Source organism: Athene noctua, chromosome 1 (assembly GCF_965140245.1).
Source record: "Athene noctua chromosome 1, bAthNoc1.hap1.1, whole genome shotgun sequence".
NCBI classification, from domain to species: Eukaryota; Metazoa; Chordata; class Aves; order Strigiformes; family Strigidae; genus Athene; species Athene noctua.
The window spans coordinates 134531227-134551246 of NC_134037.1; positions in this window are offsets into that span (position 1 = coordinate 134531227).

Consider the following 20020-nt stretch of genomic DNA (forward strand, 5'->3'; position numbering starts at 1 on the left):
AACTACACTCCAGTTGCCCATTTTCTATGACTTCTATGATTTGTCCCATCTACTACACTTTCCTGTGGGAAGCTTCCTAAATATTTACCCCAGTGATCAATCATATGACCCCATTGTGGCAATGTGATATGGCTTTAGCTGTGCTAATCAGCTTAGCTTGGGCCCCTGACCCCTGTCATCTTATTTTAGGAAAAAACTTTACACACAGTGCCTGGCGAGGGCTGTTCAGTCCAGAGGATTTAAATCCAAAGTGAAAAATAGCAACACAGACTTTTGCTTTTTTATTTTTTAGCCAGAATTCAGTTTACCATTACAGCTTCTGATTTGTCATTCCTCTAGGAGGGGCTGAGCTTTGAAAAATACACAGAGGTTTCAGTTGCATGGTAAAATATTTGACTCTTTTGACTGTTAACAAAGAAAAATACCCCAAATAGTAAATGCTGAGTGGTTTGGCTGAAGCACTTGAGAGATTCTTGGTTATCCAGATGGACTTGGACACTGAATCACTTCCCTCCTTTCTCCTCCAAACTTCAAATTATGTCCTTTCAAGCAAAATGGGCTCTAGAGGAAAGAACAGTGTTTAGTGCAGGGGACTGGAAACATTTACCTTGAATCTCAGGGAGTTTTGTGGGGGAGACACCAGGGGAAAGACGGGCCTAAAGATATTCTCCATATTCTTGGAGTGTTTTTTTTCTCCATAGAGAGATATCTCTCCTCTGAAGCACCAGCAAAAGTCAGAGATGAATGAGCAGCCAAGAGCAGCCAGGACCCCAGTTTATCAGCTGATCAGCCAGTGATGTGGGTGGGAGAAAGAATGCTGATAGCTAAGTCTCTTTCCAAGCCTCCAGGTGTGTAGTGCAAGCCCTACAGACATTATAAGAAAATATGAACTACATCATGTCTGGAGGAGCTTGTTTTATCACAGAGATGAGTACTAACAACCTTCTCTCCACATAGTGTCTGAAGGGAACCGACTGGCTTTGTGAGGGAGAGACAGATGAGAACAAATTAACTATACTGGGGTAAAAGAATAACTGGAAATACATTATTGTGTAAGAGGAGGGTCTGGCACAAACTGAGCACCTCCCAAAGCCTGAGAACTACTACTGGTGACAAATTCTGTCACAAGCCCTGCAGGTGAACATCCAGTGTGCTGCCAGGCCAGGAAACATCTCCAGACCCCCCTGAGGGCTTGTCCAGACCAGCTGCTGCAGCAGCCTCTGATCCCAAGTATTTGAAACACCATCTGGATGCAACAGGAGGATCTTCCTTCAAACTCCCTGTTTGCCACATCTCCAGCCCTTCCCCCTCTCTGTGGAGCATGTCCTTGAGTGAGTTAATCATCCTGCTTTCTCAGCAGGTGAAAAGATCCTCCTTTTAGCATCCCAGGGGAGACATGGCTCAGGTGTAGTAGAAGACTTTGAACATCCTCAGGATTTTGAACTTGTATTGTCCTCTTGATGCTCGTGGCTTGAATATAGTCTGGAACTGATTAACTCAGCTGCTTCAATCTCTGGAAGAGAGTGTTCTTCCTGCAGTTAAATATTTACTCATCATTGGACATGGACCAGGCATTACAGAGGCTAGGGCTGCATTTGCATTTTCTCTTCATAAATTGAAAGAGAAAGGAGCATCCTCCAGTATTTCGGTGCTGCCACTTCCATCCTTCATGGTAGTCCAGTCATGCCCAGTTCATGGTTAGCTTCAGTAGCATTCCTAAACCATGAGATTTGTAGCTCACGCCATGGGGAGCCCACATTGCACACCTGACAAATACCTCGGTTCCAAAGTACATCCTCAGAGAACAGCATGAATCATGTTTAGGGAAATCGTGTGTGTCTAACACAAACACCTTTGTATGGCATTGCTTTGGGAGAGGTAGAGCTCCCCCTTGCTCAGTCTTCCACCAGCAGAAGGACTTTTATGGTAAAAGTAATTTCTATTTTAGGCAGCACCACAGTGAAGTGGTTAAAATAGACAAATCTGAAGCATCAGTATGGGCTTTTAGAAATACTGGGTTATTTCCATCTTCCCTCCGTCTCCTATCTGCTGTAAATGCTGGTGTGTGTACTTTTGACATGCTGATATAGCCAACAGGTGCCTATTGCCCCCCTCCATGGCTGCCCAGCATCAGGCTGCCCTGTTCTGACTGTGTCAGGGCAGAGAGGGCTGCTTGCCAGCCCCAGGACCTCGTCTGGCCCCTCGAACACCAGCATGTAGGTGCTGCTGGATCTGTGGCAGTGAGGGAAGAGAGGCCAGGAGGTGTTTCGGCTCTGTGCAGGGCTGAGCAAACACAGCAGTTTTGCCTGGAAATAGGTGTAGTCCCTGGCCACAGTGGTGACGTCCTTGCTGCTCCTCCTGTCAGAGGGAGTATCCTGTTTCCTCTGGCTCAGGCAGGGACTCCTTCTCTTTTTTTTTTTTTCCCATCTCCTTGACACTCTACTGTTAGCTTACCCTTGCAGGCAACAATGACAGCAACCAAAAAATAATATCACTGTACTCAGTTAATTCGTAGGAAAATCCCAGATTGGCACACAAAAGGTGGAGACGGTGCTCACTCATTTTCCCCTAAGGGCCTGGGCAATGGAAATTTTCTCAAGCTCTATTCATTAATGAAATAGATGAGCAGTTATGTAAGGTCATGTGAGGGAAGTGTTGGGCTTTGGTCAATGAAAGAGTTAGTCACACATCGTCGAACTTGACGGGCCTGGGAGGAAATGTGGAGACACCCTTTGCTTGTTCAAGGACTGCAGAGGGTGAATTTGAGCCCCAAATCCTCATTTGAGCCCCAGATCCTCACTACCCCCTTAGCTTGGGCACCAGCTTGACAGACTGGGCATTGCAGGAGGCATGTGGTGGTGCTAAGCAAAAAGCAGCGAGTTGAGATCTGTTGAGACCCTCCCCACCTTACTCCTCTCAGATCACTCACCCCTCCTCTGAAGGACTTAAGCAACCACCTGATGATTTTGGGGTGCAAATGTGCTGGGGTGTGTGTCCACAGCCAGTCTGCTCTGGAAGCACTCAGGGGGTGAGTAAAAGAACATAGTATGATTCAGTGGTCACAGGGCAGATAAAATCTGCATTAGGGCTCTCAGGAGCCGCTGGAACTTTACTAGGACATGCAGGTGGGGGAGAATTTTCAAGGATCTCTTCTGAAACTTGCCCATTACCAAAGTTTGTTCCTGGTTTCAACTGCTGTCTCTCCCACTTTGAATCAAAGACAATGCCATCATACAGAATTTCCCTGGAGACTGACTGTAGGAAAGAAGATTAGGACACTAACTGGGATCCACACTTCAGTACCCAGCTAGACATGGTCTAGAACAATATTCTCCCACTTCTCACTGCCTTTTGTCTTCTCCCCTGGTAGCTCAGCCAGAAGTCCTCCAGTCCCCTGAGTTTGGGCTACCATGGCCCTCAGCTCTTCTTAGCTTCTACTTTGAGGCTTGCAGATCTGACTTTTAGACAATGATGTCTTGCAGAAAACAATCAAACCAGCCTTGTTTTCTCTCATTTGCTCTAATCCCCAGGTGCTGAATAACTAGCTTCAACTTACTTGTGTACTTTCACCTTGCAGTCAGTCTCTTGAAGGTCATCCCAGACCTTTGGACTGGCAGGGAAGCAAAGCCTGGCTAGCAGCCTCCACAGGACATGGGGCAGCAGTCACCTGGCACAAGCTATCAGCAGGACTGTGGAGGAGGCCTGGAAAGGAAACTGTGTGAGGCAGGTAGGGAGAGTGTGGGTTTCAGGGTATATCCCAAGCATAGTTTGATGCCTGAGGACTGGGAATAAGTGGGAATAGTGTAAACCAAAGCCCCTCCCACGTCTGCTGGTCTGCCCTGAGTGCTGAGGTTGTGAAACCCTGGAAACCTGCTGCAAGGAGATGCTCACCCTGATGGCCCAGGACATCCTAAACCCACCTGGGAGGGGCTGCATTGCAGGGTGCACATTCAGCCCTCAGTAAAAGCCCAGCTGTCTCCCAGAGCAGATGGTTTCAAGGAGAAGCCACATTCCTGACCGTGAGGAGCTGAAAGGGCTGCATACAGGATATGCCTTAAAATAGACAGAGATACAGGAACAGAGTTCAGGTCCCAGCCAGAGTGGACTTGTTGGCATCTCAGGCGTTTGTTCGCAAAGGGAAGTGGTGCTAAAACTACAGCTGCCTCAGTGCAAGTGTCACCGCTAACCCTAGTGTCATGTTCGCTCAAGGAAAGGATTCTGGTTGAGATTTTTTTTCTTCCCAGTCAAATCCCTTTCTGCTTTATTGTTTTCTGCTTCTCTAAAAGTCAAGCTGAGTGGGAAATAGATTTTCCCTTTCCCAGAGGCTTGCACTATTGTGGAAAAAGGTGTAGCTTGAATTGGGAGAAAACGTTAAAATCTCTAACTTTTCAAATAATTGATATTTTGCTAGGGGGAAAAAAAAAAGTTCTTTTTGAAATATTTTATTTCAGTAACCTTATAACAGTTTTTAAAGAATCGTTTAAATATTTTAGCCTTCTGGTTTTTAACAACTAAGTATTCTAAATCTGTGGTGAAAATTCTCTTTTGCTTTAAAAAATGTCTAAATGTTATGATACTTAGAAAAGGGATCCCCTAGGAATATTTCAAGTGGACAAGTTCTTCGAAAGCAGCTCTTTCCCAGAAACGATTTGGTTGTGAAGAACTGGCATTAAAATTTGAGAAATGTTTGGCAAAATATTTCCAGCAAATTCTACTGAAACACATATCTTTGCTCTGGAAAGCTGTTCCTGGCCATTTGAAAACCAAGTAGTGATGGGTTGCAAGACAGTTTCTTGATGGCAGCTGGAGAACTCAGTGAGATTAATTTCTCTTGGCTTCCTTTCTTACTCTTGCTACATAGTTTGGCTTTGTTCTTTGAAATATGTTGTTATACGCCCCTCGTCAAAATAATATGCCACGTGTCAGTTGTTTCTGTAAAATACTTAGAGCATAGAGTCTGTGGAGTTCAAGGAACTGTTGGGACACTGCACTGCAGGTAGGAAGATCCAAGCACTGGCAGAGCAGTGAGCAGAAGGAGGAGAAATCAGTTTTTCCTTCATGTCCACCTTGTGCTCAGCTCCCCAGCCGTCACAGCCTGACTGCCTTGCAGCGTCTGCTGGAACATGTGGCACCAGGCGACCGTGTGAGTTAATTATTAAACAAAATGGAGTCATTATTCCCTGTGCCACTGCTGTTCCTCACATAAATCTGCTGCATGCTAGAAAGCCGATCCTGTACTAAGAAACCTTTTCAGGATGAGCCCATTTTTCTCTGCTGGAGAGCTGCTCTCACTTCACCTCCCTGGAGCTAGAAAAGTGATGCACTTGGTCTCCATAAAGGTGGGGTTTGGGAAAGAGAGCTGGAAGTGATATAGAGACTCGTGGCACTAATTTCCATGAGTAATCTCCCCAGCTGTTAGCCTGGGTCCAGAACCACTTCCTTATCAGAGAATACATTTCTACTAGCAACATTTCAGAGTGAGGAAGGAAATATTTTAAAGATACCTTTGGCATTTCAAGGCTAGCACAATTTCCACTGGGCTTCTCTGGAACTCTAGATAAAATATTAACTTCTGGATGAGGTGCAGAGGCCCCGACAGGCTGTCAAGCAGCAGCACAGATGAGGAGACAATCCATCCGGGACTAGTTTCACTTGACCTGACACACAGGAAGAACCAAAGACTTACAGGCGAGATCCATAGATGCCACCTATCCAGGAAGGGGTCTACTTTGCAAAAATATCTGGTCACCTTAGCTCTGAGAGGGGATAGCAGAGAGGAGGTCTGCTTTCTCTGCTGCAAAGCCTCTCTGAAGCCCCTTCTAACACAGAGGGGGAAGGTTCTCTCCTCTGCGTCTGCCAAACCTGGCAGGGGTGGGAGGTGAGTGAAGGGCATGTGCTGTGGCAGGAAGGATGCATGGGCTGAGACCCCTGCAGAGCTCCGGCATGTCCCCAGGCTGCAGGAAGGCCTTGGCTGAGGGGTAGGCAGCTGAGATGCTGGCAGTGGGGTGGGTCATGTCAAGGGACTCAGGTGTTGTTTAGACATTTGGCTTGTGTCCATAATGTGGTGTTCAGGTACTGTGTGGAGCTAGATGCCTGAGCCTCTGCCTCTCACCACTCATGAGAGCAGCCCTGTGGAGCCAGAGGGGAGGAAATGAATGGGCAACATTGTCTGTTTCCCTGGGGGGTTAATTCCTGAGGATCTGTGCTCCAAGCACTTTTACAGGCAGCCTCTGTACGTGACAAAGGTGTTAGGCTCTTCCTGTCTCTGCTGGCTGGTGTCAAGCTGAGTTGGTCCTTTGTCGCTCTTCTCAAAAGGGCAGATGTCTTGTGGAAGGAGTTCCTCCCCTTTGCCACAGGCTGTAAGAGCAGGGAAGCAGAAACACAGAGGTCCTGTGGCCTAGGCAAAGCCAAAAAGCCAGAAAGCAAGGTGACAGGCAAGTCTGGCCATGGGAGCCACGACTGGCTTGTATCAGCACTAGTGAGGCCAGCAGGGACAGGGAAGGGATCTGACCCCTGTGCTCGGCACTGGTGAGGCCGCACCTTGATTCCTGGTTCAGTTTTGGGCCGCTCACCCGAAAAAGGCCATTGAATGACTCGAGCGTGTCCAGAGAAGGGCAACAACGGAGCTGGTGCAGGGTCTGGAGCACAGGTCTGATGGGGAGCGGCTGAGGGAACTGGGGGGGTTTAGTCTGGAGAAGAGGAGGCTGAGGGGAGACCTCATGGCCCTCTACAACTGCCTGAAAGGAGGGTGCCGAGAGGGGGATGAGTCTCTTGAGCCAAGGAACAAGAGGGACTGTCCTCAAGCTGTGCCAGGCCAGGGTCAGACTGGTTCTTAGGAAGTATTTCTTTGCAGAAGGGGTTATTGGGCGTTGGAATGGGCTGCCCAGGGCAGGGGGGAGTCCCCATCACTGGAGGGGTTGAAGAGTCGGGTTGACCCAGCTCTGAGGGGTCTGGTGGAGTTGAGAACAGTCAGTGTGAGGTTGATGGTTGGACTGGATGATCTTCAAGGTCTTTTCCAACCTAGATGATTCTATGATTCTGTGATTCTGTGACTGCTGGCTCCTGCGAGCCAGCCATTGGCTTATTTTACTTCTCAGAACATTGTTTAAAGGGAAAACACAGGGCACACGCTTGTTCCTGCTGGGCTCGATCAGGTGTGTTTGTGGTGGCTCTTGCTTTTCATCAGGATCTTACCATGGCTTTTTTCCTACTGCTTCACTGGCATCCTGTGAAAGGACTGCAGTGACCCTTGTCATCCCCTGGATCCAGCAGGAGTGTCTGGACTAGACTGAGTCAAGAAATGTGCATGCTGCAGAGCTGGCTATGGGCTGGCTAGCTGTGCTTGCAGGCCTATCTCCCAGCCGTGGGTGAATGTGAGGAACGTGGTGAGGTCCCATCCCATTCCTTGCACATACTGCACACCTTAGCAGTGCTGTGCTGCAGCACCTTCCTCACCTGTGACCCCAGGATCTGCCCAGGGCTGCCCAGCCAGCGCTGTAGCCTCTTGGCTGCGATGTTGGGCATCATCCCCTGTGTGGTGCTGGGTATCGCTGTGTGCCCAGTGCAGCCCCTTTGATAAGGAATCTGCTTCCCCAACGGCTCACACTGCCAAAGACACCTGGCCATGCACCGCCTCGGCTTCAGGGTCACAGATGTTGTGCGAGAGGCCTGTAGTAACCTGCAAAGAATATTCAGCTGGCTGCTAAAGGAAAGTAAAGCTGGTGAGAAAAGGTGTTGACACCTGGAATTCCAGGAATGTGTTATCTGTTTTATCATAGAATCATCAAGTTTGGAAAAGACCTTGAAGGTCTCGTAGTCCAGCCATTAACCTCGCCCTGACCATTCCCAACTCCACCAGCTCCCTCAGTGCTGGGTCAACCCTACTCTTCAACCCCTCCAGGGATGGGGACTCCCCCCCTGCCCTGGGCAGCCCATTCCAACACCCAACAACCCCTTCTGCAAAGAAATACTTCCTAAGAGCCAGTCTGACCCTGCCCTGGCGCAGCTTGAGGCCATTCCCTCTTGTCCTGGTGCTTGTTCCTTGGTTCAAGAGACTCATCCCCCCTCTCTGCACCCTCCTTTCAGGCAGCTGTAGAGGGCCATGAGGTCTCCTCTCAGCCTCCTCTTCTCCAGACTAAACCTCCCCAGTTCCCTCAGCCGCTCCTCACTGACTCTCCTTCACTCTGCTCCCCCATCCACTCTCCAGACAGCGCCACAGGGAGATGGTATGAAGGGGCCCATAGCTACAAAGACTGGGAAAAGTCTGGACATGAATAAAGGCACAGCTGAAAGGCTGACCTGCTTCAGGGTCACTGCACTGTTTCGTTCCTCACTGAAGCGAGCAAGGGCACATCACCACAGGGAGGGGGGGACAAAGCCCATCTCCTTGCCCGGGCTCTAAGTTGTCTGGATGTGAAATAGCTCCAGTTCAGGGGAGATATAGGTGCACAAGGCCTGTGGTGGAGTTGTTGTAGCCTGCCTCTTTGTGTCTGTAGTCTGCATGCTTTCCAGTTATGTGTATTTACTGCTGGCAGGAGCCACAACAGAGTTTTCCTCTCATTTTCCTCTCTGTCTCTCTCTGAGCAGCTCAGAGGCTGTGTGTGACCAACCGTCTCTGGACCGGAGCTAACTTCACAATGTGATAAATGAATGTTGGTCCTCTGTTTCCAAAATCAGCTGACCCAGCAAGCTGCAATTACACATGGCAAAGTCCCCTCTGGTGCCTTCCCCACTGGGGTTTCTTGAGAGTTCAGCTGCCTGAGGATATGCAGACAGGCTGATCCCTCTCAGGTCATTCTGGACTGGTTCACAGTGACCCCCTGAGCTGTGGCTCTCTCCTCTCCTCCTGCCTCCCTTCTTGTCAGAGTCTCAGTCTTAAGAGTCTCAGTTCCCTTCCTTGCAGAGGAACAGACACCCTTCTGTACACAGACACCCTGTCTTGCCTGCCTAAGACCACAACCTTGCAACTCAGAGCTTTGTGGACTCTCAGCATCTCTGTTACTTCATGACCAACAGGCATGCAAACATTTTCCCAGGACATCTCTGTGTAAAATATTCAGCATCCCAGCAGAAGCAGGGTGTCTCCGGTACATGTCATATCACTTAGGCTCAGCTTAGCCATAAGTCACTGTTTACTGGATGGATTTTGTTTACTTAGCCAAGATCCTGAGCACCTGAAGTGCTTCTTTCTGCTGAGATCCTAATTCTGCGTGACATTTGTGTATTTTCTTTGTAACTTGACTCTATCCATGAACCAGATTCACTTGCATTTCTATCTCATGAGGCTGACTGGTCTGTGCCCTAAACCAGGAGTAAAATGTTAAGAGAGGCCCTAGCTGCTTCATCTTTCCTGCCTCTGGTGTTAAAGGTGACTGAGGAGATACCAGGGCTCTGCATACTGGCTCTGTGCAGCCAGCATCCTCTGTCTCCTGAAGGGGAATGGATGAGGCTTCTTCACTCGCCCCTTGCAAACCTTAGCTTACTTAGCTGTTGTGATCGGAAAACACACTGAATTAAGTAATTTTGTCTTCCCCCCTTCTGAAAAAGCCTCTATTTATTGTTTATACTTTACACCTTGGCTGGATGTTATTCCTGAATGCAGATGTTAAAGTGTTTTCCCATGCCTACAGCCTCCCTGTAAGGTACAAGCTACAGATTAGGAGCTAGATATCACAGCAGGGGATCTGGCACACTGTTAGTCTTTCTTCCTTTGCTTGGAAAGAGCAGGGACAAATATTAGTTCGGGATGAAAGTGAATGTCTTCACTTTGTTAGGAACAGGGCACTGACAATGCCTCTGCCTCACATGCTTGGCTAGCCTTGTGCCATGCCCTGGGAGGCTGCCAAACGTGCGTTCAGCTGACCCCTTGCTATCTGCGAGGGAAGGCAGAGCCAATGCCCACTCAACGGGACTTTGTCCTCCTGATGGCAGGCAGCTTATGAAACGTCAGCCTTTGCGTGTGCTGGCATGGCAGAAAGGCTCTGGCCCTCACAATAGCGGTGTTTTCAGCTGGGAAAGGCAAGCCAAAGTTAAACCTAAGTGCGCGCAGGCAGGCATAGAGCACTTTTCAGCAAGATCTCATCACTTATTGGCCGTACCTTAGGCAAAGCCTGCAGGTTGGATGGGCTTTCCACAGCACGGGTATAAGAACAACGGCATGTGCATGCAGATATAAATGTCTATACTTGCATGCATTTTCTGTACGCGTAGACTAAAAGCCACAGACTTTGAGAGCTGTTAAAAATCATCCACCACATTTCACATATTCTGTGTACGGGAGACAGGGCAGCTGGGGAGGCCAGTCCTGTCTTTTGGGAGGACCATACTACCCAGACACCGTGCCTTGGGCTGTTGCTGCCACAGACGCTGTTTGCATGGAGCCCATCTTTGCCAATGCAATTAAGTCTTTCCTGTCCAGAGATGCTTTGAAACTGTGAGAAAATCCTGTTCTGTCTTTTGTAGTCCTTTCAAAGGGCGGGTTTAGCTGTTGCGTTGATGCCTTTGTGTTCGGATCTGCTGCTGGCAGGATCAGGTGCATCTTCTGAGCACATGTTGGCCCTATGGCTGTTTTTAAGTAAAGGTTAACGAGGAGGTGGGGCTCTAAAGAGTGTAGTCTTCTTCCTGCCAAGGTCTGAGCTGGGAGGCTTACCTCTGAGCTTACTTTGTGCTAGCTGCTTGCAGAGGGACCTCTGTCTGTGACCTGACTGAGAGAGCAGGTCAGGGTGCTTGAGGGAGCTCTCGCTGGTTAGTAGGAAGGTAATGCACCAGTGTGGCTGCAGTTTCCAAAGCAATCTACCCTTTTATTGGAAATCAAACTAGCTGACACAGGCAAGGGGAAATGTTTTTTCAGTTCGAGATCAGAGGCTCTTGTTTTGAAAGCTCAGTTTTATCCTCAGTCCTAACTTCTCTCCATACAGCATTATTAATCACTGGCCTGGGAACAGAGGATTTGAACCGTCTCCAGAGCAATACAAGCAGATTTGGTGGCTCTCGGTAGTACTCTGTAAATAAGTCCCAGCAGGCAACTGTGTAAGTAAACAGCTTCTTTGCGAGCACTAGTGACTTTCTCTGCAGGTTACATAGTCTGGCAGAGGGTGCAATGGAAGGGCTCTGCTAGCTTTTGCAGGGACAACCTAAACACCACACACACCAGGCAGGGACAATCTGCAACTACCAACTGACAGTGCTACCCCCCGCCTCACTGCAGCTCAGCAAGAGCAGGGTTTGTATCAGGGAGCCAAGAAACCAGCTGTGTTGCAGAAACAGCTGTGCCATGACATCATCTTTGTCCCTTGGTGCGTATGTGTTTCAACACAGGCTTTAATTACACAAGCCCGAACTCACCTTACCTATGGGGCAGGTTTCTTACAAAGCAGTGTGTGCCTGCTGGAGGAAAGGCATCGTTTTAAGATGAGTGAGTGAGTGACAAATTCTCTTTTAATGCTTCGTGGTAGACTTCTAGAGCAGGGCATGCTGATACAACCAAGAGTATTATATGTCCTGAGACCTTGCCAATATTTTTTTGAGTATTCCCCTTAGAAAATGACATTTTTTTGACCATTTGCATAGAATATTTCAGAAAGTCTTTGCGTGCACATGTGCGCAGTTGAAAATTTAGAGAAAAAGAGTGTGTTTGTCTATAAAAGTTTTCATTTCCATTAAAAGGCTGTTTTTCTCTGAAGTAATACCTGTTGTGGGTTTTTTTTTCCAGCAGGACAGTATTGCCTAGCCCTGGGGGGCCTGATGTTATCAGGCAAGACTCAAATTATTGAACCACCAAGGATATAAATAAATGCCGCTAAATGGTTTAGCTCAATGGCCTTTGCCCTTCCTGGGGGATGGAGCTCATCTTCCATCAATGTGATTAGCGGAGGAGATTGTGTATTGATTAATTGTCCAGACTCATTTCTCATTAGCTGGCAGTAGCTTGTGATGCATGACCTTTTCCACCAAAGTCAAAGCAGCACATTTTACTCCCTAGTGGTTGGGTGCCCAAATCCTTCAAGATCGTGAGGGTCCATACTACAGGTTTGATAGCTGTCTCAGTGAGGGTAAACAGAGCTGAATCTGCCTGGCAGGTGGGGGGAATGTCCTGCTACTCCCTCCTGTCTCTGGGGTAAAGCACCCCTAACAGGCAGACCTTTGCAAAAAAGGACAAAATCCAGCCCGGCGCGCAGGTGTGCTCTGTGGCGCACACACAGCTCAAGCGTTGGCCAGTTCATTGCTGAACAGGCTGCTTAATCACCGCATCTGGGCATTGTCCGTAAATCATAAATCGGCGTTTTCCTGCCAGGGCTGGAGCGCAGTCAGCTGGGCGTTGCTGCTTTCCCGCAGAGGAACTCCCAGTCCCACGGGTGAGGGAGTGCTGGTGCAGCTGGATGGGGCCCCAGCGTTTCCAGCACAACGTGTCCCCAGGCCTCCAGCCTCCAGAGCTGGCACCTCTTGCTGGCTATTGTGTGGGGTTTTAGCAGCGTTAACCTGTTCTTGAGCTTCACAACAGCACACGGGCATTACCGCTGCACTTGGACGGATGTTGCTTTTTCCCAGCAGGGCCTGGCCCTGGGACAAGTGGGATAAGGAGGTGGAATTTGGGAGCTCTATTCCTGTCACTGCCACGCAGCATGACCTTGAGCAAGGCCGATGAGACGCAAGAGGAGATGGTCCTGTGATGCTGCCACCGTCCTTCACTGGGCTGTGGCAGTTTGCTTCTCAGCCCAGCAAGCGGGAGCATCATGTCGCTCTCCCTGGACAACGCAACCCTATCTGGGACGGAAATTTAACACCCTCAGTGCTCCATCTGTGCGATGTTACCCAGCGGTGCTGCACTGACCAGCGCGGTACCCATACAAAAGAGGTGGAGGAGCTGAGGGAAGGACACTGGTTCAGGCATCAGCAGAGGGGAGCGGGAGGTCTGACGCCTGGACTAGGGCACTGAAGATGTGCCCATCGTTTCTGCCTCCACTTGAGTTATTTGTCTAGGACCAGGGATTCTAAACAACACAGTCAGGTGGAGATACCTACAACAGAAACACATCATCCAAGTCCCCCACCCCCGGCAGCTCCCACCCAGTGCCGAGGGGCAGGCAGCAGCAATGTCTATAACTGTCTTCTGTCACTAACAAGCGGGGTTATTTAACCTCTGTCTGCCACCATGATGCACGATGCAAGTAGTAGCAGCTGCCTACCTCCTGGTGAAATGAGATTCTTAACTCAAACTTGTAATGGGAATTGTTGTCTTGACATAAAGGCTGTTGTACGTTCTGGCCTTGTGCTGCTGCAGACCACCCTTGCTGCTTTAAGTCAGCAGGCCACTTCAGAGCTGGGATCTGGATAAGACTAAATTAGGATTACAGCTTCTGTGCTGGTGAAATCTCACAGCCCTTTTCAGGAGTTCAGGTTTTCAGTGTAGAGAGGGATGCACTCAGGTCATCCCTACTGTACTTTCTGAGTAAACATCAGAGCAGAGCTTATCAATCAGGCATGTTAGCAAGTTCTTCTCTGCTACTGCATTATTTGAAGTTCAAGAAAAAGCTTGTGGACTGGGAATGGGGAGGGAAAACAACAAGGAAAAAGGAAAATCTAAACCCAGCAGAGAACGAAAGAGGAGATGAGGATGGCTCAAGGTCAGAGGCTGGGGAAGCATGAGTCCAGAGACCTGCAAAGGAGGAGAGGCTGCAGGAGGAACTGCAAAAGGCAAGGGGAAGGGACAAAATTAAGCTGGACACCCCCAGGAGCACCAAGAAAGATAGGTCTGTGTGAGTGGGGATGCTTTAAGACAAGTCATCACCCTGTTACAAAGGGGTTCAGGAACTGAAAAGGAGCCTGACAGGAAAAGAGAATAATCCAGTGATCTCCTTCATGCTGAGACAAATGAGGGAGCTAGATTCCCACTGAAATGGAAGAAGAATGACAACAGATACTGCTCAAGGCACTTTAGATACCTCAGTGAAACACATCCTAAGAGAAGAAGGGCAAATCCTTGGCCCAGATATTACAGACGCCTTGGGAACTGCTGCCAGCAATGTGTTGTCTCTTTGAAGGCGCCTACAGCAAAAGGGCTCTCCTTGGCAGCTTGAGTGTGCATGTGGAGGAACACAGACTGCTGGGAGCGAGATGGCCAAGACAGGCTTTAGACTAGGACATGGGGAGGAGGACTTGGGATTTTGTGGGGGCTTGCTGGTTGGGACTTGTGTGGTTTCCATGCTGGGTTTTGGTGTGTAGTTTAAGGAAGAGCATAGATACTAAGATACAGTCATGACAAAAGGAACGTATGAGACCAGCAGTGTAACACCAATTTGAGCAGGAAACTGATACTTCATCCAAGATTATATAGCCAGTATATATGGGAAACTGGGAGAAACAATGGAAGTGCCTGAATGCTAAAACGAGGAGCTCGTGAGCAATATGTAGGACTAGGGTATGAAACTGTGTATACCAGAGCTTTTGGAGTCAGGATGGACAGCTGACATGGTTGGACCACTGAGAGTGAAAGATTTTGAATTGCTCAGAAGAGCAAAGAAAAGTGGGAGATGTGGTAGTATTCCCTGCATGTGATATTGCTGAGTATGAAGAAACAAGCAGCAGCAGAGGTGATAAAACAGAATCTGTGTGGGTTCAAACCACTTTGAGGAAAGACAGCTCTAGTTCTACTGCAGTTATACAAGGTTGCATCAGGATACTGATAGAGGTCTGTCATGTTTTTAGGAAGTTATGCAGTGCCAGGGATTGTCATGAATACAGGTTTTTAACTTCTTAAGTGGAGAAAAATTGCTACTGGCAAAGACTGGGCCCAGGTATTCCTTGATGCACTGGCTGACATGTATTTTCACTAAAGAGGCAGCAAAATAATCAGAGTTGCTGTTGTGTTTGACCTGGTCTTGGTAATCAGTGAGACATTACAGAACAATGTGGCAGAAGATAATTTTTAACCTTGACTGTGCACAGACTGTTTCTGTTTAAATTAAATGGAAGAGTAAATATCATGGGGCCACAGCTAAAATTTTTCAGCCTCAAACCAGGAATGGTCAGAGAAGCTATGAGACTGAAGTGATGAAATAATTTGAGTTAAAGTCTCAAGTACTATGCGGAAGGCATTCTGACTCAGCATGGCAAAAGCTAACTGCCTTTCGTGAAAAAGAGAGTGGAGTGAGAACACACAGAAAATGTGGCGCTCTGGTGAAAAAATTTCCTCAGTGAAAGATGGGAGTGGTCAGCAAAGAATCTACATTGCAGAGGTCACAAAGTTTAGGGAAAAAGACACGTCAGTCAACAGAAATCAAGGTAAGATAGAGCTGGCAGAGTTGTTGAAGTTCGTTCTTTGTAAAGGTAAAAAGAACAAGGCAAGATATCAGACCTCTGCACAGTGTGGCTAAGATCGAGGTATGCCTCAGAAACCACAAGTTTTGCCTCACTTTGCAGGAAAGATAGTGTAGAAGAAGATTACAAGCTGGTAACTAAAAGTGTCTGGAAATAGAAGGAACCCCATCAGAGGTCAAGGCAAAACCTGCAAGGTTCATTCAGATCAGAAGGTTCCTGGAGACACATCAAGTAGCAAAGCCAATAGCATCGATGTTCAATCAACCTGTTCGCCTGAAGGTTGGATAGGGACCACACAGTTGCAGCATATCAACAATTTACCTAAATTTAATTAAGGAACAGAAAAGAGATGTGGTTCCTTACAGACCCAAGGGCTTAGAACTATTCTTTTTATCCTAGAACAAAGTAGGAATAATTGTAGATAGACATAGACAATAGGACCAAATAATTAAAGACAGGCATAGACAATGGGACAAAATTCAACATGGCTATATGAAAGGTAGAGTATTTTTGATAATTTTTATGCTCGGGAGGAGAACAGATCATTTTTTAAACATCGGTTATGTGGAATATGAAATGTACCTAGGTTTCACAGACAATGGTTGGGAGGTTGTGAAAGCAGGGGAGTGCAGGGATTCACACTTGAACTGAAAAGTGGGTAATGAATTGCTTAATAAAGAGACTCTGAAAGATAAAGTAGTAGGTGATTGCTAAATGAAATTCCTTAAGGACTGGTTTTGGCACCAGTTAATTTCATATCTTCACTGATGACCTTGGAGAAAAAAATGTAAATTTTAGCTGAAGAGACAAAGCAAGGAGGCATTGCCAGTACTGAGTATGAGAAAAGTACCTTCCAGAAGAGCTGGAAAAGGGGAGAGAAAATTGTAACATGTGCGAGGAATGGTACAAGAGTGGTGTAGGGAAAAAGAAAGAGATGATGGTAGGTAGACGGTCTTCGCTTTTTTTAGCCTAGAGAAAGGAATGTTAAGAGGGCATATGGTTGCTGCCTATTAATACATCAGAGGGGTAAATCCCATTGAAAGAGAACTGCTATTTCAGCTAAAAGACTGCAGAGTACTGGCATGAGAACATATATACCTCACCTACTTAAAATAGAGGGTAGATACTGAGGTCATTTTAACCACAATAACTTAGAGGCTTCCTTCTAGCCACATGTGAACTGTTTTCAGATGTGTGCCATAAAAAACAGCTCTGGAGACAAACTCTGTCTGTCCCTTGACCAATCTCAAATAAGCTTAAGCTCTGTTGTGGGCGATGTTAGCTAAACCATGCTGTAGATAACTCATAATTCCTGCTGCAGAGGGCCAATCCCCCCCCCAGAGATCATAGATTGAAGGGCACTGTGGTTCTGCCCAGCTGCACGTGAGCTAAGGAGAGTCCCTGGTCTTCTTGTTCCTGGGATCTGGATCATGAGTGGCTGCTACTAGCATAAAGAAGAAACTTCTTTGCTGACCTCCCCAAAAAAGCACGTATTTGGCACAGCCTGTACCATTGTGCAGTCTCTGATACAAGAGAACATGTCACCACAGCTCTTCATGTGGCACTGGACAGTAGCCCAAGGGAAATAAAGACATATGGGTTAATCAAGATGTCTTGCACCACAAAGCACCTTTTAGCTTCTCTTTTCATTTTTCTCCTGAACTTACCCTACCCATATGTGGAGTCATCTGGTCCAACCTTACTCTAAAAAAATAACGCTCCAGGACCCAAACCGCAGAGGAGAGTCTGAGCTGTGTTCCTGGGCTGCCTGTGGAGGCCTCAGGACAGAGGCAAGTCTGGCCTCATATGTGTGCACCAGGCTAGGCTTCATGTGAGTCATGTTGCCTGGCATCAGACACAGCCCAAAGGGGAAAAATTAGCTCCTGCGGAAGCGTAAGGAGAGAGGAGGAGAAATTAGACACGAGCCCCTTGTTTTGACTGATGTCCACCTCTTTAACCTCCGTTCAGAAATGTTCATCTTTTGTTCAAGGAAGGCCACACCTTGTAGTTGCACTACCCTGTGCAAATGTGACCTGGAGACACATCTTCCAAAGCTAGATTTGGGATTGCTTGGCAGCAGGCATCTCCCAGTGGTGTGACCTGTGTGCAGACATGGTGGCCAGCAGGTAACGTTTCTGCTGAGGTCTTTTCACGCATCAAAACTACAGCAGAGGCTGTGGCACCTATGTTGTCTCCTCCATACTCTTCAGTTTGCCACTCTCAGAGGTTAAAAAATCTTCTCCCTGTTTTCTAAAAGGTAAACTGAAACATCAACTTGAGATCTAATGTACTATGCTGCTTTGTCAGATTCCCCTGGGGGACAATGACACTTGGGATTTCTTGTAGAGCAGTAGAAGATATCTGTGTCTGTCATTGTCTCCATGTACTATTCTGATTGTTCTTGCAAGATCCTTATCTTGCAAGTGTGCCTCTGTGTATATGCCTCTGAAAGTGTCTTCTTGTATGTTAAGAACTGTGTGCATCAAGGCATGGGCCCTATTTTGTGTCTCCGTATGTCTCTGTGCAGGTTCATCCCTCTGTACCAAGAACATGAGAAATGTAATGATGGTGAAATCCTTACGCTGCCAAGTTAAAGAGCACTAGAAATGTGGCTGGAATAATCCTGCCATCTGATAGCTCAGACTAGAGCTGTACAGACTGGGAATACTGCGATCACAACAAGTGGCCTTGCAGGTGCACTCTCAGATCTTCAGATATTGCCCTACTGTGCATGCCCTCCATTTACAACATGCGGATGCCAGGAGGGGAAACAGTGGGGCGGCAGAGGGGCTATCACTCAGAGGACGACTGAACGTGGGAAATGTGTCTTCCAGCTGAGTGCCTTGATGGGAAAAGCTCTACCACCCACCACAATGCCCTGGGCACAGCCACTTGCTAAAGATCACTGCCTGAGAGGCTACTGCTTCTTGGAAAAGCATGCACCACAGGCAAGGATTACACCAGCAGCAGTCACTTGCCTCTTCTCACGTGCTGGCAAAAGCTTCTTAAGTCTTTTCTTCCATGTGGGGGGAAGAAAGAGGTCACCTTGATGACCACCAGCTAAGACTCATCAATACCACCTCCCTTTCCCCTGCACTCATCTGCCAGGAGAGGCAGGAGAGCAGAGTGCCCAAGTGACAAGTTTAGGAGGTGCTGAGGGTAACCTATGAGATGAACCAGAAAGCCATAGGAGCACCATGCACGCTCCTGGTATCCTATGGACCTGTCAGCTCAGGGCTTGTGATCTGCCTGTGGTTGTGCTTAGTACCAAGGGGCTCCCAGGACCGTGCAGCTCCACGCGGTGATAAGGAGATGAGCCTTTGCCTGTGCCCACCGTGGAGGGCACCAGTGCGTGAGAGGAGCGTTTCCCAAGGGGCAGGGGTGGTGGAGGTCCTGGTGGGAGCTCTCCAAGGCACACCACCCATAGCCCATATACTCTTAAAACATGCACTGTTCCAACACGCCTATGAACAGCTCGAGGGAGGTGAAGGAAAGAAGGAAGCCCTTTGTCACTGCTCTGGAAACAAAGGCTGGTCTGTGAGACCGAGAGTAATACTGACCCAACCAGCATCAGCTGCCGTTGTTTCTTCCGTCATGCTGACAATGCACAGTTGCAGGGTTTCTTTCCCTGTGAGGAGAATGGGATTTAGTGATACCATAAGTTAGTCAAACATCAGCCAAGATACCAATTCAAGTCCTGTTCAATGGATGCAGCGTTTGCTTTGTGTTGTTTTTCTCCCACTTCCTCTATTTTGCACTAAGACTCATTTCCTCTTGCTCTTTCTCGGCAGCACCAGTACCACAAATGCGCACACGCTTTCACTCCTCTCGCTTCCATTTACCTCTTATTTTGGAGGAAGCAGCTGCGCATTTATATTGCTAGGGAGATCAAATGTTTATGCCAACACAGCCCTCGGAGAAGCAAACAATGTTAACCACTGAAATCAGCATCAGTGTGCACCGGCGTTGTCATGTCCATCCAAATGAGTGGGACAGTGCCCCTTGCTCTTTCTAGCTGGGGTCTTGCATAGACACTGGACCAGCATCTTCCAGTAAGTTTCCTCTGGGGTTGGAGAGAGGCCACAGCCGGTCCCTGCTGGGAGCTGGTCTCTGGGCAGGGAACACAGGCAAGGAAGCAAGGCTATGATGTTGGATGCTGGACGAATGGACGCTGAATGGATCTTGAGCAACGTAGCTTGGCTGCTGGCTGACGACTCTGTGTTGTTGTTAAATAACCCCTAGAACAACAGAGGCTGGGGAGCTGGGAGCGCTGCTTGCAGTGGCTGGCCCAGGTGAGCTGTCCCTGCAGTGGCTGGCCCAGGTGAGCTGTCCCTGCCCTCGCACCCATCCACGCTCAGCAGAAAGCTGCCTTCCCCCATCTCCTGAGAAAGGCAGTCCTGCCCATGCGGCTCCCACCAGGCACTCGCAGCGCCCCACGCATCTGGTGGGGTGGTGGAGAGATGGGACCGGTTGCAGGGTCACCCAGATGCTGGTGTCCTCACACCTTGTGAGACCTGTAGCAGTGCACTCTTGGTGCCCAGAAGCAGCTGCTGAGCTCCAGCTTCCCTTTTCTCCTGAGCTGCGATCCAGCTGCAAAGAGAGCTCTCTTAAGTTTCCTTCTCCATCTCATATGTGCTTACTGTCCACACGGTCAGGAGGAAGGCACGCAGTCTGGCTAGATTTTGTCTCTGTCTGAAAGCCACTT